This window comes from Lampetra fluviatilis, chromosome 80, assembly GCF_964198595.1.
Source record: "Lampetra fluviatilis chromosome 80, kcLamFluv1.1, whole genome shotgun sequence".
Classification (NCBI taxonomy): domain Eukaryota; kingdom Metazoa; phylum Chordata; class Hyperoartia; order Petromyzontiformes; family Petromyzontidae; genus Lampetra; species Lampetra fluviatilis.
In genome coordinates this window covers 193,859-217,235 of record NC_136354.1, presented here as the reverse complement: position 1 = coordinate 217,235, position 23,377 = coordinate 193,859, and the positions used below count along the sequence as shown (strand labels likewise).

Below are 23,377 nucleotides of genomic sequence, written 5' to 3'. Positions count from 1 at the left end.
GATGGTGGTGGTCTTGGTGGTGTTGTTTGTGATGGTGTTGTTGGTGGTTGTGGTTGTCGTGTTGGTGTTGTCCGTGATGGTGGTGGTGTTGGTGGTGGTGTTGTTGATTGTGGTGTTGTTGGTGGTGGTGGTCTTGGTGGTGGTGTTGGTGATGTTGATGGTGGTGGTATTGTTAGTGTTGGTGGTGTTGATTGTGGTGTTGTTGGTGGTCTTGGTAGTGGTGGTGTTGGTGATGTTGATGGTGGTGGTATTGTTACTGTTGGAGTTGTTGATGGTGGTGGTCTTGGTGGTGGTGTTGGTGGTTGTGGTGGTCGTGTTGGTGTTGTTTGTGATGGTGGTGTTGTTGGTGGTTGTGTTGGTGGTCTTGGTGGTGGTGTTGGTGATGTTGATGGTGGTGATATTGTTAGTGTTGGTGGTGTTGTTGATTGTGGTGTTGTTGGTGGTTGTGTTGGTGGTCTTGGTGGTGGTGTTGGTGATGTTGATGGCGGTGATATTGTTAGTGTTGGTGGTATTGTTGATTGTGGTGTTGTTGGTGGTGGTGTTGGTGGTGTTGGTGGTTGTGGTGGTCGTGTTGGTGTTGTATGTGATGGTGCTGTTGGTGGTGTTGGTGTTGATGGGGGTGGTGTTGATGGAGGTGGTATTTTGGGTGTTGGTGGTGTTGATGGTGGTGTTGGTGATGGTGGTGTTGGTGGTGTTAATGGGGGTGGTGTTAATGGGGGTGGTGTTGATGGAGGTGATGTTGATGGGGGTGGTGATGTTTTTGGTTATGGTGTTGATGGTGGTGATATTCTTGTTTGTGGTGGTGTTGTTGGTGGTATTGGTTTTGATGGTGGTGTTGATGGTGGTGTTGTTGATTGTACGATCCATCCTGGGTTTAACCAGGCTGGATTGTGTGAGGGGCTCACAAATGCTTGAAAGATCTGGAGATATTCCCACCAGTAAGCTCCTCCGGCAGGCAAGGCTGCATTGACTGGGTCTTGTAGCCCGCATACCCAAGCAGTTTCTTTTGGTTGCATAAAGGGGGCTAAACGGGCACGACATGGGCTGTCAAAAATATGGACTGATGCTGTATGGGAGGATGTGGAGCTGAGTGGACTTGCAGAAGACTGGTATCAGCGGTGTGGATAGCATCCTTCACGAGGAAGCTCGTGAAGGATCCTACCGGGCAGTAGGAGGCAGTCGCCTTCCAACAACAACTGAGGACAGAGGAGTGACGCTCACAACGAGTAGCGGATAAAATTCAACAAGTTGGCACAGTTGGGGATACAGCTGGTGTATCTACCAGTCATCTCAGCCAACCTTTGGAACCTGGGTCTATCCCGTGACGTCTTGTCAGCCTTCGACACTTCACGTGGACTAAAAGTGCACCTGGCCCGGCACATGCGCCGTGGTGTCATCACCCCTACTTAGTGGCGAATGTCGGTTGTTGTTGTTTTTGTATTTCGTGTTGTGAGTGAGTGGTGATGATGTGAGTCTGTGTTGATGATGTGGGCTCATGGTGAGGATGTAAGCCCGCATTGTGACTTGACTCATGTTGAGATCTGGGAGCACTCACGCCCCCTCGACTCTTTGTGATCATCGCCTTCGTCTCCTGCCCCGCACGCAGAGACCCGGACTGTACGAGAGACGCTGTGAGTTCTGTGCACCCTGCTCTGCAAGTTGCTGCCATGGAGGTACGTGTGGCTCTTCGACTCGTGTGGTGAAGTATTGATGGACGTGTGCTCTCCACTCTGCGTGTGGCTACCTGTTGCCTATCCATATACCTGAGTGTGCATCTACTTGCCTGCCTGAGTGTGTGTGCATCTATCAGAGTATCTCCCCTGAGATCCTGTCTGTGTACCTGCCTGTCTACATGTGAATAATCTACAGTACTGATAATTGGTTTTTTACCCTTCTATCTGGCAACAAAACTGACACCTTTTTACAAGGAGTCATGTTTGCATAGACCGCAATACCTGCAGTCATAATACAAACAAAAGACATAACTCTGATAATGTGAAGTTTATTGTGGACCAATCAACTTCAAGGACAGTGCACATTATCAGAGTTATGTTTTTTTGTTTGTATTATGACTGCAGGTATTGTGGTCTATGCAAACATGACTCCTTGTAAAAAGGTGTCAGTTTTGTTGCCAGATAGAAGGGTAAAAAACCAATTATCATATTTTTACTGGTAAATGAGGTTCCCATAGAATCTACAGTACTTTTATCTATCCACTACTGGATGAAGGCCTCCTTCCCTGAGTTCCTGCTACCCCTCACGATCCTGCGATGGCATAATCCACCAAGCACCGATTTTGTCGCACCATCTTTCTGGAAGCTGTCCTCTCAAACGTCAAACGTGCTCCGATACTTGGCTGCAGCTCCGTTATTCTTCTTGACCATCGGCCATCGTTGTTCCTCCTGGCCGTGGCATGTCCTGGCCCAGCCCCTCTTCTCTTAACAGTTTGAAGGATGCCATTAACCTGTGTGTGTCCTCTAATTCCACACGTGTCTCATTGTAAATCCAAGTGTGACATCAGATATTGACCAAATATCCCAACGCTGAGAACTGACACAACATCTTGGCAGGACCCTCCTGATTGTGGAGCCCAGGATCTCAGAGATCCTGGCTCAGTGCTCGCCTCCTGCCCTTTCCCCAACATCTTGCTGAAGTTTACGTGGTGGACCTTTGTCTTTGTGTGTGTGTAGATGAGCCGAGCTGGAGAGGCGAGGAGTAAGGGCGAATCTTGCACCACGTGGAGTGCGCTGTCCTCAGAGGGCACCGCCTCCATCTGCAGCAAATCACCGCAAGGTAAGGACAGTAATGAGGGACGTCACAGAGGGCCATGGTGAATGGTGGAACATCACAATGGCCATGTTACATGGTGCATGTCACAGTGGCCGTGATGCATTGGAGATTTCATAGCGGCCATGATGCATGGGTGATATCCAGGTGGCCACGTTGTGTGAGGGACTTCATGTTGGCAGTGTTGCATGCGGGACTTAATGGTAGCCATGTTGCATGGGGGACTGCATCATGGTGGCCATGTTGCATGGGGATGATTATCTGTGCTCTGGCCTCAGCACATCACACGCTTTCAGATGCACTTCCGATATTAGGAAGCCACTGGAGCTATACACTTTTAAATCATCTAGATTGAAAACTACTTTCTTTAGAACTTTTCATGTTTAGAATAATTTTCCTTCCCCCGCGTATCCATTTGGCACCATTGCCTACGTACGGTGCAAAAGAAGTTCAACATACATACAGACATAACTGGTATTGGCCAAAACATCCCAATCCTGTAATATTTTCCTACAAATTGCTCAACTTTGGGATCACACAGATGTTGTCGATATTCTCATGTCTGCAGAAATCATGGCTCTCTTTGGCCCTCACTTGACCCACCGTGAGAAGCTAGAACTCGCAGCCATGCAGGAAGTGTGGTACTTTGCACTCTACAACAAATCTGAGGGATACAACAATGATGGATACGACGACCAAGAACGAAATTACATTCTGGTGAGGCTCGCAACAAAACACCGGCTGTGGGGGCGGTCACAGGGCCCATCGGTAGCGGGGTTTGTGGCTTCTTGTCATTGCACCTGAAGTACCAACCAAGGCTATCACACACACCAATGCACTTCAGAATCAGGATTTTTTTTTTTATCGCGAGTAAATCCCATTGAGCTAAGAAGCTCTATTTTGAAGGGTGACTCAGCCAGCAGACATCAGAACATTCCACAATGACAGATTTAAATAAAGGATTTAAAAACAAAGATTTTTCACTATAAATCCTTTATATGCATGGCATCGGTTTTATTTTATTATTCATTTCTGTTTTTCTTGAGTAAGAGTTTCATTTTTATCACATTGGTATTTTAAATTAAATATGAAAAAAAAAATTCCCTAAAAAGTGGAAAATTTTGGAAAAAAAATTTCACGAAAATAAATTGTCACGCACAACGAGTCTGTGTGCAACATGTCAGCTCGATTGGATCACGGCAAGTGGGTTAAAATACGACCGAAAGATTTGCATGGTCGTAAGCGCGCAAGCAAGCAAGCAAGTGAACTTAATATAAAGGATTAAAAAAACGTAATCATTACAGAAAATATATTAGAAAATTACATTCTCACTTAAATCTTGACTTAAAGCTTTCGTGACTGCAAGAATTAATATTTTTTGGGTCTTTCGGTAAAGTCAAGTAGATAGGTTCAAATAAAATAACAAAAACTAAAACTACAACGTTTCATCTTATTGGTTCTTTCGGTAAAGTCACGTAGAATGTAAACAATAAAAATAATAAAATAAAACATAATAAAATAATTCTCAAGACGTTTCGGCTACAACGCAATCAGCCGTCTTGTGTTGTTGCCGAAACGTGAGAATAATTTTTTTATGTTTTATTTTATTATTTTTATTGTTTCCATTCTACGTAACTTTACCGAAAGAACCAAAAAGATGAATACCTGCAGTCACGAAAGCTTTAAATCGAAATACAACGTTTCAATCGCAACAAAATCGGTCGTCTTCAGGAAAAGGGGGGTTAGCTTCCAAAGGCAAACTGTTTATTAGGGTTTGAAATGGGCATAGCCCAAATGTCAGTAGCCAATATTAATGCAAGTGGTGGGCAGCCAACCCGACAGTTTCAGATCTGCCTTATGTTCGTGAACATAAGTCAAATCCGAAACTAGGTAGGATCTGAAACACGGTAGGACCAATACCTCAGCCGTGGCTGATCATTGTTTTAATGCGGTGGGCTCACACGAAATTTATTTCTCTAAGACGAAGGTACTTTGCAAACCCACTTGTCTATCAACAAAGATTCATTCATGAAGCCATCCATTTTTATCGACACAGACACAATTTAAACCGAGAAGATGGGTACAAACTGAGTAATCATTGGAAGGACGTTATCAACCAGTTTAAGTCATAACTGGCTATGATCTTCCCATCCTACCACCTTCTGATGATAGTCGTGCTTTATGCCCATTTCAAACATGCGCTTTCACACTAACACAGCCACTTTGCGTGCCGACCCCTCGGTTGCGGCTATGCAATACCGTACCACGTCGTCGTCCACTCATTGACATGCAAATTTTTTCTCTGCCCCCTCCCTCTCTCGGCCCCCGCCCCCTCTCTATATTTAAGGCCTCGTCACAGAGACGATCCCTCTCTCTTTGTGCCGATACGTGTTCTCTCTCTCTGTGTGTCTGTGTGATGTCTGTCTGCTTATATGTCTGTCTATAGTTTTCTGGTTAGATTTTTGTTGCTATTTCTTTTATACCTGATGATGATTGCTTGTGTTGCAATCGAAACGTCGTAGTATGCTATTATTTAATTTATTATTTTATCTTTATACGTGACTTTACCGAAAGAAGCAAAGAATACTAATCTGTCATTAACATGATCATTTTCACCCGGAAACCCTTTGATTGTTTTTAGTTTTTTGTTATTTTCTTTCAATCTATGTACGTGTAGAAAGGAAATAATAAAATAATAAAAATAAAACATAATAAAATAATTCTCACGACGTTTCGGCCACAACGCAAGCAGCCGTCCTCAGGTGAAGAACAGGTCTGTCGGGGAGACAGCGTCTGAATGAACACCACCACGCTTGGCAGCGTATATTTAAGCTGGGTTGGAGGGGGAAGATCGCCTTGACAAAGGAATTTGCATATCCCAAAGAATATACATTCTCACTTCTTAAACTTTGTGATTTTAATTATATTCACTTTAAATGATTGTACCTTTTGTGCAGTTCCGGCATGAGCACCTCCGCTATCGCTATGAGGTGCTGAAGAAGATTGGAGAAGGAGGTCAAGGCCAGGTGATCCAGTGCCTTGATCACAAAAGGAACATCCTGGTGGCCATCAAGATCCTGGTGTCACCATCGAGGTAAGACTTCAGAGCCGCGCCGTCACGAGGCCGATGTTGTTGTTAAGTCCGTTGCCACGGGCAGCCGTGCGATGCAGCGGTGACATTATTCTTTGGTTCTTTTGGTAAAGTCACGTATGAAGATAAAATAATAAATTAAATAATAGCATACTACGACGTTTCGATTGCAACCCAAGCAATCGTCATCAGGTATAAAAGAAATAGCAACAAAAATCTAACTAGAAAACTATAGACAGACACACAAGCAGACCGACATCACAAAGACACACAGAGAGAGAACACGTATCGGCAGAAAGAGAGAGGTCGTTTCTGTGACGAGGCCTTAAATATAGAGAGGGGGCGGGGGCGGAGAGACGGAGGGGGCAGAGAAAAAATTAGCATGTCAATGAGTGGACGACGACGTGGTACGGTACGCAAGCTTGAAAATTAGGAGAAAGACACACTAAAATTAAATAACCTAGTAAAATATCGAAATGTAATGTATTATTTTTATTATTTTATCTTTATACGTGACTTAACCGAAAGAACCAAAGAATAATTCCTGCAGTCACGAAAGCTCCAAAATTGGCAGTGATGACACTCGTGCATCAAAGTGAGAAGGGGGGCCTGGGTTCGACTCCTGATTCGGGTGCCCTCCTGTATGGAGTTTGCATGTTCTACCCCTGTTCTGCATCAGTTCCTTCTGGGTTCTCAGATTTTTCCTCTCTAAAGCTTAAAATACACACACACAGTGTAAACTAATATTGGGGCAAACATCCCATTGCTGAAAGATTACCTGCACATTACGGTAATTCCTCATTTAATGCTGTAGATACATTCCTGAAAAGTTCCGCGTTCAGCAAAAAGATATTGAGCGAAAATAATTTTCCCATAAATAATGTAATAATAATGTTTGGCGAGATACAATGCACTCATACACCTTGAGATGACGAGACCAATAACTGAGGGTATGCCGTCACGTTACTTTATCATTGCGAGTAATGTATCATTGCAGCTCAAGAAAGTAGTTTGTTGTCGACTACTCACAGATCGTGTTATAACGGGCGTGTTCCGTGCTTTAACAGGCGTGTTCTACGTTATAACGAGAAGCGTTCCGTGTTGCAATGGGCGCGTTCGTGTTATTACGGGTACATTCCGCGTTATGCGAAAAGTGTTCCCGAATGGAAGAGGCACATTGAAGTGAAAATGCGTTGTGTTCATGTTCTTAGGTTTTTTCGGTAAAGTCACGTCTATTCTTAGTCTTAAGCCTCACCTTACCATATTAATAAAAAGTGTGCCGTACTTGGCCCTTCCCCTCTTCAACCATTATATATACGGAGTGGTAGCTCTTGTAATCTCTCATTTACTTGATACAGCTGTCGTGGCTGTGACGGTTCCACCTGAAGACGGAGGCTTGTGTTGCCTCCGAAACGTCGTGATTTATTTTTATTTTTATTTTACTTTTATTAATTTAATTTTTTTACCTACATGACTTTACCGAAAAAACCTAAGAATATGAATCCTTGCAGTTACGAAAGCTTCAAATCTAGAATTAATGCGTTGCGTTAACATGCGTTTGCATTTAGATTTCTCAAATGACCAATCCGATTTGAATGGTTCTTAACTTTCAAATCTTATTGGGTGCCCTACGCCGGCTCCTGCTCCCGCTGTGGGAGCTCCTCACCAATGATAATCAAGTGTGCTACTGGAACTCCTGGTGCTGTTAGACCTGGTGAATTCATATTGAATTATTTTATTCTGAGTAGAATTTGGCACTGGATATCCCTAAAGCAAATGTAGGCTCTTCATTTGTGGACTTCCTCTGTGCAGCTCCAAGCAGGAAACATACCAGAAGATGGAGCTCCAGATAGCTCTGGAACTTCAGGGCGAGGGCAGTGATGAAGATTTCAACGTCATCGAAGTCCTGAACAGATTTCATTTCAGAGGACACTACTGTATCGTCATGGAGCTGTTGAAGTATGTAGCTCATGCCCCCCCCCTCCGCCAATAGCGTGGTCAACTAACTTAACAAACTTTAGTTATTTTTTAGAAGCGACCAGACCACAAATAAAAGCTTAACAAAGTAGCATTTTTCTTCTTGGTTCTTTCGGATAAGTCACGTAGAATGGAAATAATAAAATAATAAAAATAAAACATTATAAAATAATTTTCACGACGTTTCGGCCACAACGCAAGTAGCCATCCTCAGGTGAAGAACAGGTCTGTCGGGGAGACAGAGTCTGTCTTCCCGACAGACCTGTTCTTCTGTCTTCCCGACAGACCTGTTCTTCACCTGAGGACGGCTACTTGCGTTGTGGCCGAAACGTCGTGAGAATTATTTTATTATGTTTTATTTTTATTATTTTATTACTTCCCTTCTACGTGACTTTACCGAAAGAACCAAGACGATGAATCCCTGCAGTCACGAAAGCTTTAAATCTAAAAGTAGCATTTTGATTATAAATGTGGAGGGGAAAACCAGTGGACCCACAGAAAAATTCACATGCCCACGGGAAGAACATGCAATCTCCAAATCTACAGGCATCACGGTCGGGATCAAACCTAGGACCTCCTCCATACCAGGCGGGGGAGATGTCATCTCGCCACCGCGGCAAGCTGTTAATTCTTAATTGTGGAGCTTTCGTGACTGCAGGAATTACTCTTTGGTTCTTTCGGTAAAGTCACGTATAAAGATAAAATAATAAATTAAATAATAGCATACGACGTTTCGATTGCAACACAAGCAATCATCATCAGGTATAAATGAAATAGCAACAAAAATCTAACCAGAAAACTATAGACAGACATATGTATCTTGGTGATATCTGTCTGCTTATATGTCTGTCTATAGTTTTCTGGTTAGATTTTTGTTGCTATTTCATTTCATTTATACCTGATGATGATTGCTTGTGTTGCAATCGAAACGTCGTATGCTATTATTTAATTTATTATTTTATCTTTATACGTGACTTTACCGAAAGAACCAAAGAGTAAGCTGTTAATGTTGAGATGCCCACGCCACCCATGCATTGTAATCCTGTGGAGCTGCCATGTGCCACGGGTGCATTGGAGGCCACTTGTCTTTTCTCCATTAGCCCTGCCACTTTCACCAACCCACGCCTCCACTCAATCAGCAGGGTGGCTGCATGGCAGTGGTGATGCTCGTGCCTCTCGGCGAAAATCCCGAGCTTCTGTTCTGTGTGGAGTTTTTATCTTCTCCCAATGGATAACCCTCTACCACCCGGCAACAAAGCCAATGAAATCAAGTTGTCAAGTGGGCAGATATGCCAACTGATTTGGTTTATGGGTAAATTGACGACCTCAACCCACACGGAACTATAACTCTTAATATTGGTCATAAATGTGCACGTGAACGTACAATATGAACATGATTATCGTTTACACCATGGGAACCTCATTTGCCAGTAAAAATATGATAATTGGTTTTTTACCCTTCTATCTGGCAATAAAACTGACACCTTTTTACAAGGAGTCATGTTTGCATAGACAGCAATACCTGCAGTCATAATACAAACAAAAGACATAACTTTTGTTTGTATTATGACTGCAGCCAAAGACGTAACTTTTGTTTGTATTATGACTGCAGGTATTGCGGTCTATGCAACCATGACTCCTTGTAAAAAGTTGTCAGTTTTGTTGCCAGATAGAAGGGTAAAAAACCAATTATCATGATTATCGTTATCAGAATCAGTGCAGCATTGTAGGGGATGGTACTGATGCCGTGTTTTTGTTGCTGCTTCTGCCTCTCTCACAGGGAGAGCCTTCATGAAGTGATTAGAAATGCGGGGCTCCGACGGTTGGACATGGCGATGGTGAAAACCTACACCAGGGGCATCCTCAAGTTCTTGCGCCACATACATTCCAGGAAAATCGTCCACGCGGACATCAAGCCAGTGAGTGGACACAGCGTTCAGCTTTCACTTTGGTGCAGAGGTGTATCACTCTTTGGTTCTTTCGGTAAAGTCACGTATAAAGATAAAATAATAAATTAAATAATAGCATACGACGACGTTTCGATTGCAACACAAGCAATCATCATCAGGTATAAAAGAAATAGCAACAAAAATCTAACCAGAAAACTATAGACAGACATATAAGCAGACAGATATCACAGAGATACATAGAGAGAGAACACGTATCGGCACACAGAGAGAGGACGTCTCTGTGACGAGGCCTTAAATAGAGAGAGGGGGGTGGGGGCGGAGAGAGGGAGGGGTTAGAGAAAAAATTAGCATGTCAATGAGTAGGACGACGGGTGACAAAGTACGCAAGCTTTATACGTGACTTTACCGGAAGAACCAAAGAGTAATTCCTGCAGTCACGAAAGCTACAAATTAAGATTGCAGAGGTGTATCTTTATTGGGGACTCGTTCCACAGAGAAAACCGGTCATGTTGGTCACAGGGTCGATACGTTAGCTCTGCCCATCTCACTGGAAGGAGGCAGGGCCATGTTCCTCTGGTGAATGTGATCTGGTATGAATTAAACTATCGTGTAGAGTTGTGTCACTCTTGGGGACTCACCAGAGAGAAAACCGGCAACGTTGATCAGCGTTGCCCCAAACCCTGGGAGACACGAAACGGAGTAAAAAAAAACGTTTTTCACTATAAATCCTTTATATGCGTGGCATCGGTTTTATTTTATTATTCATTTCTGGTTTTCTTGAGTAAGAGTTTCATTTTTATCACATTGGTATTTTAAATTAAATATGAAATTTGTTTTTTCCTAAAAAGTGGAAAATTTTGGAAAAACATTTTCACGAAAATAATTGTCACGCGCAACGAGTCTGTGTGCAAAATGTTCAGCTCGATTGGATCACGGGAAGTGGGTTAAACAACGACCGAAAGATTTGCACGGTCGCAAGCGTGCAAGCAGGCAAGCAAGTGAACTTAATATAAAGGATTTAAAAATAACAATTTTCAAAACGTGCGAAATGTGCATTTTGGCCTAACAACTGCTCGTTATCGAATTCCAATCTGCAAATTGAAAACGTCCAAAGACAAAGGTGCAGTGGAAAGCGTCACGGAATCCGTGCACTCTCTTGTGCGTGGCTTTTTGTCTCTAACTCGTTAACGGGCACTCATCGAGCTGTGAGCTCCATGCAGCTCTCCTGTTGGAGCAACGGCAATCGGTTGTCAATAGAGCCACCCCCCTTCACTTTGATGGTGCCTGAGAGTGCTTTGAACGTGACACGCCTCTACTCACATCTACAATTTTGACACATCTTCTTGGTTCTTTCGGTAAAGTCACGTAGAAGGGAAGTAATAAAATAATAAAAATAGAACTTAATAAAAGATAAAAAAACATAATAAAAATAAAACATAATAAAATGATCGTATTGTTTTTCGATTTAAAGCTTTCGCGACTGCAGGGATTCATCTTCTTGGTTCTTTCGGTAAAGTCACGTAGAAGGGAAGTAATAAAATAATAAAAATAAAACAATTCTCACGACGTTTCGGCCACAACGCAAGCAGCCGTCCTCAGTTGACCTGGTTTTCACCTTTTTTTTATTATGTTTTTTATTATGTTTTATTTTTATTTTTGTATTACTTCCCTTCTACGTGATGACTTTACCGAAAGAACCAAGAAGATGAATCCCTGCAGTCACGAAAGCTTTAAATCGAAATTTAATTCTGACACATTTGAAAGGGGCACCGCCGAGTGACAGCTGTCAGAAAACAGCGAATATTGCTCTTGACTGACGCTTGTCGACAGCGCTATGCCTCATCTAGTTCCCCTGTTTAGCGTGTGTCGTGGTATGTGATTGATCCACTGCTGGCTGAATGATATCGGCATAACCTCTGAGTTTGAATTCATTCTACCCCTCCTCCAGGAAAATGTTCTCGTCAAAGACACCGTGACTGGCACCGTGAGGATCACGGACTTTGGCACGAGCTTTTTCGTTGAAAGTCAACGTGAGTGACCTCACCTGGGTGTGTGAGTGTCTGCGTGTGGGTGTCTGTATGGCTGTCTTTATGCATGGGTCTCTCTGCGTCCGTGGGAATGTCTATATGTAATTGTCTGTCTGAGTGTGTCTGTGTGTGAGTATCTGAGTGTCTATACATGTGACTGTTTATGTGTTTGATGATGATGATGCTGTTTAAGACACAGTGTGTACACACGCACATATGTTTGTTGTCCTTGTGATTTTTGTACAGCTATGAATGTTGGTGGCACCCTAGAATACTTGGCTCCGGAGCTGTTGCTGGGCTATAGCTTGACATGTGGAGTGGATATGTGGGCGCTGGGCTGCACGGTGGCTGAGTTGGCGACGGGCAGGGAATTATTCCGGTCCAACAGCCACGAAGATCACCTCCCGCGCTGCATAGAGGTATTTCCCACACGGCGTCTGTCCGCTCGTGATCCCCCTCTCTTTTCTTGGAGTCGTGGGCTATGGGGGTGGCAGGAGGGGGGGTGGCCACTTGGTGATCTGTGAATAACGGCCGTCGTATGTTGCGTGTACACGTGTGTGTCTTGTTTGTGTGGGGGAGCGGTAGTGTAGCGGTCAGCCTGCTGTGCTAGAAACTGAGTTTGATTCCAGTTCATGGGCAACACCAGTGACGATTGTCTGAACTGGTCCTGGGCCTCCTCTAGTTCGAGACAGCCTCAACTGAGTCCATCGTGGAGTGTGTAAAGTACCTGGGTCAATGTGGCCCGCCACTCCTGTCTCTGTGTGCAACAGTGCTGGCCCTCAACAAACGCTGCTAATTTTGCTACTCGATCTAACAGCACTTGTCCCTACAGTGTGCTGAAGCTATATAGGTGACCTTTGTCTTCATGTCAACCATGTGCAGATTCTGGGGATGCCTCCAAGGTACATGGTGAATGGAGCACCCGACAGAACGCAGTTCTTTGGTGAGTTGAAGCGTGGGGTGAATGACAGACCGGATTCAGTTTTAGGGAGTGGCCTCAGGCTGTTGTTATTTTGTTTTGGAGGGGGCGTCTTTGTATTTTACATTACTTGGGTGTGTGTGTGGGTAAATGGGTGTGTGGGCAAGTGGATGGGTATGTGGGTGAGTAGGCGATTAGGTTGGTGGGTAATTGGGCGAATGGGTGAGTGGGTGGGTAGATGAGTGGGTGGGTGAGTGGGTAGGTGGATAGGTGAGTGAGCGATTGGGTAGGTGGAAGAGTGTATGGGTGGGTAGGTGGATGAGTGGGTTGATGAATCGGTCAGTAAGTGGGTAGATGGGCGATGTGGTGGTTGGTGACTTCATCTCTTCCGCTGTGCATGGCTCCTGCAGACCATCGGGGGAAGATGTTCTGCCCAGGCAAGAAAAGGGTTCCGGGGAGCTTCCCACTTCACAGGGTGCTCAAAAGCGATGACCCGGAGTTTGTCGAATTCATCAGCTCCTGTTTGCGGTAAGAACCACCCACCACTCCCACCCCCTCCCCTCCCCACGAGGATTCCCCCCTCCAATTGATCGGCGACCGCTCTCCACCGATCACCAGGAAGATGTGGCGCTGAGTGGACCTGCCAATAAGCGGTACCACTGGCCCTCTGTGGAGTTAGCCCTCTGTGGAGGAGTGGGAGGTCTGTCCAAGCCGCTGCTGGGCATCAGAGGACTGCCACTGCTACTGTGGCTTCCACTTCTGCTGTGCGTTCCTGGACCTCGTGGGAGAAGGGAAGGAACATCAGAGCTCTCACCATGCCTCTCTCACCACGTGGCCGCGTGTGTCCCCCGTGCATCTCTCAACAGATGGGATCCGAATTGTCGTATGACGCCAGCGCAGGCGCTGGCTCATAACTGGCTCCGGACCGCGGCCACCAGCACTACCACGGCCAGCAAAGCCACCACCACCACCGCTGCTGCTGCTGCTCCTGGCAGTGTGAAGCGCTCTGGAGCTGCTGAGCGACGGTAAGCCACCATCTGCTTGTCCAGTGGTCAAGGCAGTCTATAGGGGGGTGCGGGTCCTGGGGCAAGTTACACGGTGTGGGCTTACGAATAGCGAAGAAATCCTCCTCTTTCAGTCTTAAATAGAGCGATAAATGTGATGTCATCACTTGTGAGCCAATCCGGAGCGATAGCCTACGTGTTAAACGGAAGTATTACGTCTGACACCATGACATCGAAGCGCAGGGCCCCCCAAAGCGCGGGGCCCGGGGTGGTCACCCCCCGTACAGCGTACCCGGGGGTGTTTAATATTGATTTATCTTTATTGCTACTACTTCTACTCTTATTTAGCCAGCAATAGCCTCACTCAGTCTCAAGACTTTTTTCAGGAGGGTCCTGCCAAGTGATTGCAGTACAGAACAAATTTACTGCTGCTGTACGATCCCAATTGAGTGATTTGGATGTTCAATTTACAACACTGGTGAAGATGTCCATCCAACACTGGTTGCACCGCGTGTTTGTGAGGGTTCAGTTGCCAAATCTAGAGGAATGGAAGTGAAATTTTAATGTGCAATTTTATTGAAGAATCGTGTTGTCTTGGTGTGGTGTGAGGCTGTTTTTGTTGCTGTTTCGCTGCCTTGCCCAAGCTTGCATTTAGTGTTGAAAAACTGACAGGATTTTATTTACTCATGCCATTTGTATTTATACGCTTCATTATATTTTTTTGTGACTCTTCTATACTTTGTTTTGTTTTTTGTTGTAACCTGCTGACCCTGTGACTTGACATCTGTGAAAGAAGAGCTTCATAGCTCATCAGACTCCTCTTCATCCAGTTTAAATAAAGATTCTGATTCTGGAAACCCATGCAGGGGGGGGCGGGGGGGGGGGGGCGGGCATGGTAGGGTGGTTGGTAGAACACACTCCACATCCCACACAGAGAAAGTGGCCCCTGTATGGGACTCAAACCCAGGTCCTCTCTGGCTGTGAGTTCCAGCCAAAGAGAATGTGTAGATTCGGTTATATACGGATTTATTTTTCCATAATTGGTTTCTGGGTGAGGACAGATAATGAAGCGGCAACATCTTTCCCAAGTTGCCCTTCATCCACTGAGACACCGCCAGACTAATGCCCATTTCGTAACCAGACTCACGGTGGGCAAAGGTATGCTGCATTATTGCGGCACTGTTAATTAGCTGGGTTAATCTTCTGCGGCACACAGTTAGTCCACCCATAGACGATGGGGGGGATGGGGGGGACTGATTTCTGCTGGAGCAGGAAGTTGTAACGGTGTCGTGCGCATCTCTTCACAGAGTGGAGCCAGCACAGCGCCCATACTCCTTGCTCGCCCAGGCCTCTAAAGAGAAGTTGAAGGTTGTGGAGGACGAGACCATGGTGGAGGAGCTGGTGGTGCAAGAGGAGGAGGAGACTCTCGTGGAGGAGCTGGTGGTACTTGAGGAGACCCTGGTAGAGGAGTTGGTGGTACAGGAGACGCTGGTGGAGGAGTTGGAGGTACAGGAGGAGACCCTGGTGGAGGAGTTGGTGGTACAGGAGACCCTGGTGGAGGAGTTGGTGGTACCTGAGGAGACGCTGGTGGAGGAGTTGGTGGTACAGGAGACCCTGGTGGAGGAGTTGGTGGTACAGAAGACGCTGGTGGAGGAGTTGGAGGTACAGGAGGAGACCTTGGTGGAGGAGTTGGTGGTACAGGAGACCCTGGTGGAGGAGTTGGTGGTACATGAGGAGACGCTGGTGGAGGAGTTGGTGGTACAGGAGACCCTGGTGGAAGAGTTGGTGGTACAGGAGACCCTGGTGGAGGAGTTGGTGGTACTGGAGGAGACCTTGGTGGAGGAGTTGGTGGTACAGGAGGAGACCTTGGTGGAGGAGTTGGTGGTACAGGAGGAGACCTTGGAGGAGTTGGTGGTACAGGAGACCCTGTTGGAGGAGTTGGTGGTACAGGAGGAGACGCTGGTGGAGGAGTTGGTGGTACAGCAGGAGAAGAGGAAGCAAGGGAGCCTGGCCCGCATAGGGAGAGCCATCCGCTCACTCCTCCGACGTGTGCTGCTTTGTGGTGGCCGGTCCACTGCACAGTAGGGGTGGTGGAGGTGGTGGATCGGTGTGAACCCTGACGACTTTCACCACACTCACCACACTCACAACACTCACCCTGCATCCACCCACCCTGTGATACCCTCCACCCACCACCCACACCTTGCACCCACCCAGTCCTTGATACCCCGCACCCACCACACACACCCTGCATCCACCACACACACCCTGCACCCACCACACACACCCCGCACCCACCACACTCACCCTGCACCCACCCAGTCCGTGATAACCCGCATCCACCACACACACCCTGCACCCACCACACTCACCCTGAACCCACCACCCACACCCTGCATCCCCCACCAACACTCTGCACCCACCACCCACACCCTGCACCCACCATACACACCCTGCACCCACCACCCACACCCTGCACCCACCACACACACCCTGCACCCACCACCCACACCCTGTATCCACCCACCCTGTGATACCCTGCACCCACCACACACACCCTGCACCCACAACACACACCCTGCACCCACCACCCACACCCTGCATCCACCCACCCTGTGATACCCTGCACCCACCACACACACCCTGCACCCACAACACACACCCTGCACCCACCACCCACCCCTGCATCCACCCACCCTGTGAAACCCTGCACCCACCACACTCACCCTGCACCCACCACACACACCCTGCACCCACCACCCACACCCTGCACCCACCACCCACACCCTGCATCCACCCACCCTGTGATACTCTGCACCCACCACACTCACCCTGCACCCACCACACACACCCTGCACCCACCACTCACACCCTGCACCCACCACACACACCCTGCACCCACCACCCACACCCTGCATTCACCCACCCTGTGATACCCTGCACCCACCACTCACACCCTGCACCCACCACACACACCCTGCACCCACCACACTCACCCTGCACCCACCACACACACCCTGCACCCACCACCCACACCCTGCATCCACCCACCCTGTGATACCCTCCACCCACCACACTCACCCTGCACCCACCACACACACCCTGCACCCACCACACACACCCTGCACCCACCACACTCACCCTGCACCCACCACACACACCCTGCACCCACCACACTCACTCTGCACCCACCCACCCTGTGATACCCTCCACCCACACCCTGCACCCACCCTGTGAAACCCTCCACTCACCACACACACCCTGCACCCACCACACACACCCTGCACCCACCACACACACCCTGCACCCACCACACACACCCTGCACCCACCACACACACCCTGCACCCACCACACTCACCCTGCACCCACCACACACACCCTGCACCCACCACACACACCCTCCACCCACCACACACACCCTGCACCCACCACACACATCCTGCACCCACGACACACACCCTGCACCCACCACACACACCCTGCACCCACCACACTCACGCTGCACCCACCCACCCTGTGATACCCTGCACCCACCACACACACCCTGCACCCACCACACACATCCTGCACCCACCACCCACACCCTGCATCCACCCACCCTGTGATACCCTGCACCCACCACACACACCCTGCACCCACCACCCAGACCCTGCACCCACCACCCTGTGATACCCTCCACCCACCACCCACACCCTGCACCCACCACACACACCCTGCACCCACCACACACACCCTGCACCCACCCACCCTGTGAAACCCTCTACTCACCACACACACCCTGCACCCACCACACACACCCTGCACCCACCACACACACCCTGCACCCACCCAGTTCGTGATACCCTCCACCCACCACACACACCCTGCACCCACCACACTCACCCTGAACCCACCACCTACACCCTGCATCCCCTACCAACACCCTGCACCCACCACCCACACCCTGCACCCACCACACACACCCTGCATCCACCCACCCTGTGATACCCTGCACCCACCACCCACACCCTGCACCCACCACCCACACCCTGCATCCACCCACCCTGTGATACCCTGCACCCACCACACACACCCTGCACCCACCACCCACACCCTGCACCCACCACCCACACCCTGCATCCACCCACCCTGTGATACCCTCCACTCACCACACACACCCTGCACCCACCACACTCACCCTGCACCCACCACACACACCCTGCACCCACCACCCACACCCTGCATCCACCCACCCTGTGAAACCCTGCACCCACCACACACACCCTGCACCCACCACACACACCCTGCACCCACCACACACACCCTGCATCCACCCACCCTGTGATACCCTCCACTCACCACACACACCCTGCACCCACCACACACACCCTGCACCCACCACACACACCCTGCACCCACCCAGTCCGTGATACCCTCCACCCACCACCCACACCCTGCACCCACCACACTCACCTTGCACCCACCCACCCTGTGATACCCTGCACCCACCACACACACCCTGCACCCACCACCCACACCCTGCACCCACCACACTCACCCTGCACCCACCCACCCTGTGATACCCTGCACCCACCACACACACCCTGCACCCACCACACACACCCTGCACCCACCCAGTCCGTGATACCCTCCACCCACCACCCACACCCTGCACCCACCCACCCTGTGATACCCTCCACCCACCACCCACACCCTGCACCCACCACACTCACCCTGCACCCACCCACCCTGTGATACCCTGCACCCACCACACACATCCTGCACCCACCACCCACACCCTGCATCCACCCACCCTGTAATACCCTGCACCCACCACACACACCCTGCACCCACCACCCACACCCTGCACCCACCACCCACCACACTCACCCTGCACCCACCCACCCTGTGATACCCTCCACCCACCACACACACCCTGCACCCACCACACACACCCTGCACCCACCACACACACCCTGCACCCACCACACACACCCTGAACCCACCACACTCACCCTGCACCCACCACACACACCCTGCACCCACCACACACACCCTCCACCCACCACACACACCCTGCACCCACCACACACACCCTGCACCCACCACCCACACCCTGCATCCACCCACCCTGTGATACCCTGCACCCACCACACACACCCTGCACCCACCACCCACACCGTGCATCCACCCACCCTGTGATACCCTGCACCCACCACACACACCCTGCACCCACCACACACATCCTGCACCCACCACCCACACCCTGCATCCACCCACCCTGTGATACCCTGCACCCACCACACTCACCCTGCACCCACCACACACACCCTGCACCCACCACCCACCCCTGCATCCACCCACCCTGTGAAACCCTCCACTCACCACACACACCCTGCACCCACCACACACACCCTGCATCCACCCACCCTGTGATACCCTGCACCCACCACACACACCCTGCACCCACCACACACACCCTCCACCCACCACCCACACCCTGCACCCACCCACCCTGTGATACCCTGCACCCACCACACGCATCCTGCACCCACCACCCACACCCTGCATCCACCCACCCTGTGATACCCTGCACCCACCACACACACCCACCACCCACACCCTGCACCCACCACACTCACCCTGCACCCACCACACACACCCTGCACCCACCACCCACACCCTGCACCCACCACCCACACCCTGCACCCACCACACTCACCCTGCACCCACCCACCCTGTGATACCCTCCACCCACCACCCACACCCTCCACCCACCACCCACACCCTGTACCCACCCACCCTGTGATACCCTCCACCCACCACACACACCCTGCACCCACCCACAGTGTGATACCCACTACCCAACATACTCCACACAGAGGGTTAGTGGTTTAAGAGGGTTAGGGGTTTAGGGGTATAGGGATTTAGGGCTATAAGGGTTTAGAGGGTGATGGGTTTAGAGGGTTGGAAGTTTAGAGGGTTCGATATTTATTGGACTAAGTTTATGGGTTGACAGGTTTAGAGGATGATGGGTTTAAGGGTTTAGAGGGAGGGTTTTAAAGGGTAAGGGGTTTATAGGTTTAGGTGTTTAGATGGCTATTGTTTTAGGGGTTTAGGGACTTAAAGGGTTAGGGGTTCAGAGGGTTAGGGTTTTAGAAGGTTAGGGTTTAGAATATTATGGGTTAAGAGATTTAGATAGTTAGGTGTTTAAAGGTTTAGAGGCTTTATGGGTTTCGATATGTAGAGGTTTAGTGGTTTAGAGGGTTAGAAGTATAGAAGGTTATAGGTTTTAGAGTTTAGGGTTTTTTTAGGGGTTTAGTTTAGGGGTTCAGAGGTTTAGGGTTTTTATGGTATAGGTGCTTAGAGGGTGAGGGGTTTAGAAGGTTAGGAGTTCATTGGGTTATGGTTTAGAAGGTTATGAGTTTAGAGAATTAGGTGTTTAAGAAGTTTAGAGAGTTTATGGGTTTTGATTGTTAGATGTTTATTGGTTTGGAGGGTTTGGAGTTTAGAAGGTTATAAGTTTAGGGGTTTAGATGTTTTGGGGTTTAGGAAATTTTACTAATTGGTCTTTGGTTCTTTTGGTAAAGTCATGTAATTAGAAAGAAAAGAAAACAAATCACAACGTTTCGATCGCAACACAAGCGGTCGCCATCAGGCAAAGGAGTCAGCCTCTAAACGCAAACAGTTTATAAGGGTTTGGGATGAGCATAGCCCAAGTGTATCAACAGCACCAGGAGCATGGGCGGTGCACGAGTGCCAATGCAACAACAATGCCAATGAAGCAACAATGCCAATGTAGCAGCAATGCCAATGCAGTGGGCGAGAGAGCTGCTGTGGCAAGATGTTATATAGGTAAGAAAGAGGAGAGGAGCAAGGGGGGAGAGAGGGGGGGTAGGGGGATGAGGGGGCAGTGCATGAGCGCTAAGGGGAAAGAGGATGTAAAGCGGGGGGGAAGTGGGCGGGGCTGCAAGTGGGAGGCTGGGAACGCTGGTGATGCGGGGGGAAATAACACGGAATGAGCATAACCCGTAAAAACAAAGTTTTTCACTATAAATCCTTTATATGCGTGGCAGCGAACTTAATATAAAGGATTTAAAAATATATTCGCCTGTGGAGGACACGGGGATCGATCCCGCGACCTTTGGCATGGGAAGCGAGGGCGCTACCAACTGCGCTACTCCGCCACGGCCTGTGGAGGGGTTACGCTCTGGGCTCTTATACTGTGACGTTCAGCCAAAGCCATGAATGAGTTCTATTTGAATATATGTAAAATATTTTTTTTTTGCCTAAAAAGTGTAACATTTTGGGAATTTTCACGAAAATTAATTGTCTGTCACAACGAGTCTGTGTGGAAAATGTCAGCTCGATTGGATCACGGGAAGTGTGTTAAAAAACGAGCAAAAGATTTGCACGGTCCTAAGCAAGCAAGCACGCAAGCAAGCAAGCACGCAAGCAAGCAAGCAAGCAAGCGAACTTAATATAAAGGATTTAAAAATAGACCAGTACCCGGCAGATCTGATGGAACAACCATGAACAATTAAGGGTTTACCTGGTTAATAACATCCTTCCCATGATTGCTCAATTTGTATCCATCTTGTCGGTTAAAGTTACGTCTATTTTATATATCTGGATGGCTTCATGAACAAACCTTTGATAGGAGTCCGAAGGTTTGCAGAGTACCTTGGTCTCGGAAGAAACAATATCATGCGAGCCCACAGTGTTATAACAATGTTCAGCCACGGCAGAGGTATTGGTTCTGACGTGTTTCAGATCTGCCTTGTGTTCGCGAACACGGTCCGAGACATGTCGTTTTGTTTCCCCAATGTAACTGCTAATGCAGGTACAACTCAGTTTGTAGACTCCAGATGGGATTAGATCACGGATTTTGTGTACTGTATTGAATCGGACCTGGATCTTGTGTTTGTTTAAGATTTTGGAAATCTTTTTGGCAACACCTGCTATGTATGGTAACGTGATGGTTTTGATTACCTTCTCAGGGTGTTGTTTCTTCATAGTTGGAGAAACAGCTTTGCTAATAATGCGGTCCGAGTACCCATTCATCTTGAGGGCCTGGTGTACGTGTTCCAGTTCACTGGCTAGGTGGTGTTGGTCGGAAATGCAGTGGGCCCTATGGTGTAGTGTTTTGATGAGGGGATTATTCTGTGCCGGATGGTGGTGGGAATCAGGTTTCAGAAAGGAATATGTGTGGGTGGCTTTCCTATAGACAGTGTCCCAACGAGCTGTCAGGTCTCTTCTCAAACAAAACATACAGGAATGGTAGCTTACCATCCTTCTCCACTGCCATGGTGAATTTGATGGATGGGTGTATGGAATTGATGTGGTTGAGAAATTGGTTCAATGCTGGCAGGCCATGTGGCCAAATGACGAAAGTGTCATCTACATATCTCTTCCACAAGGAAGGGTGGATGTCTGGATGGCATTTGTTTCAAATTTCTCCAGGAAAACATTCGCTATCACTGGTGATGAGGGAGAACCCATGGGGGTACCTTCATTTTGTTTGTAGAAAGTACCATTCCAGGTGAAGTAAGTGTTGGTAAGGCAGTGCCTAACCAGAGTAGGTACATCAAGATTCAGTCCATGTTGGACTAAATCGTAAATTATTGCTAAAGTGTCAGGTACCGGAACCTTGAACAACAGAGAAATTACATCAAAGCTGACGAGCAAATAATCTGGGGACAGTGAAATGTCCTTTATTAGAGAGACCAAGTGAGCTGTTACGTACTGCTAAGGTAGTCTTGCCCATGAATGAAAGCAAGGTATCAGACATAAAACGGGCCAGTTTGTAGGTAGGTGAGTTGATAGTGGAAACGATTGGCCGAAGTGGAGTACCTTCTTAATCCATGATCTAATTCCATCTGGAGTCTACAAACTGACTTGTACCTGCGGTAGCAGCTACAGTGAGGAAACGAAACGACATGTCTCGGACCGTGTTCGCGAACACAAGAGAGATCTGAAACACGGCAGAACCAATACCTCTGCCGTGGCTGACCCTTGTTTTCACGTTGTGGGCTCGCATGATATTGTTTTTTTCCGAAACCAAGGTACTCTGCAAACCTTCGGGCTACTACCAAAGTTTGTTCATGAAGCCATACAGATTTATAAATATAGACATAACTTCAACCGAGAAGATGGATACAAATTTAGCAATCATTGAAAGGATGTTATTAACCAGGTGAAACCTTAATTGTTCATGGTTGTTCCATCATATCTGCCGGGTACTGGTCTATTTTTCCGAGTTAATTTCCCCCTGCATCCTCAGCGTTCCCAGCCTCCCACTTGAATCCCCGCCCACTCACCACCCCCCCCCCCCCCCCCCCCCCCCCAGGCTTCACGTCCTCTATTCCCTTAGCGCTCACGCAGCCCCATCCCCCTACCCCACTCCCCCCCCCTCTCTCTCTCTCCCCCCTTGCTCCTCCCCCCCTTTCTTACCTATATAACCTCTTGCCACGGCAGCTCTCTCACCCACTGCATTGGCATTGTTGCTGCATGGGCATTGTTTCTGCATTGGCATTGTTTCTGCATTGGCATTGTTTCTGCATTGGCATTGTTGCTGCATTGACATTGTTGCTGCATTGGCATTGTTGCTGCATGGGCATTGTTTCTGCATTGGCATTGTTTCTGCATTGGCATTGTTTCTGCATTGGCATTGTTGCTGCA

The 23,377-nt window shown here is 48.4% G+C and overlaps 2 long non-coding RNA genes and 1 pseudogene across 2 annotated transcripts; 2 read left to right on the top strand and 1 right to left on the bottom strand.

Moving 5' to 3' along the window:
- Window positions 1-23,377, bottom strand: part of LOC144953663 (uncharacterized) — a 267,013-nt pseudogene that overhangs the window by 157,507 nt on the left and 86,129 nt on the right.
- Window positions 1,602-3,413, top strand: LOC144953647 (uncharacterized). The gene is made up of 3 exons (XR_013640869.1): window positions 1,602-1,673; window positions 2,691-2,793; window positions 3,356-3,413. It is a non-coding gene; the product is annotated as an uncharacterized LOC144953647 (long non-coding RNA).
- Window positions 12,160-13,140, top strand: LOC144953654 (uncharacterized). Its single transcript, XR_013640876.1, has 3 exons — window positions 12,160-12,211; window positions 12,675-12,735; window positions 13,122-13,140. It is a non-coding gene; the product is annotated as an uncharacterized LOC144953654 (long non-coding RNA).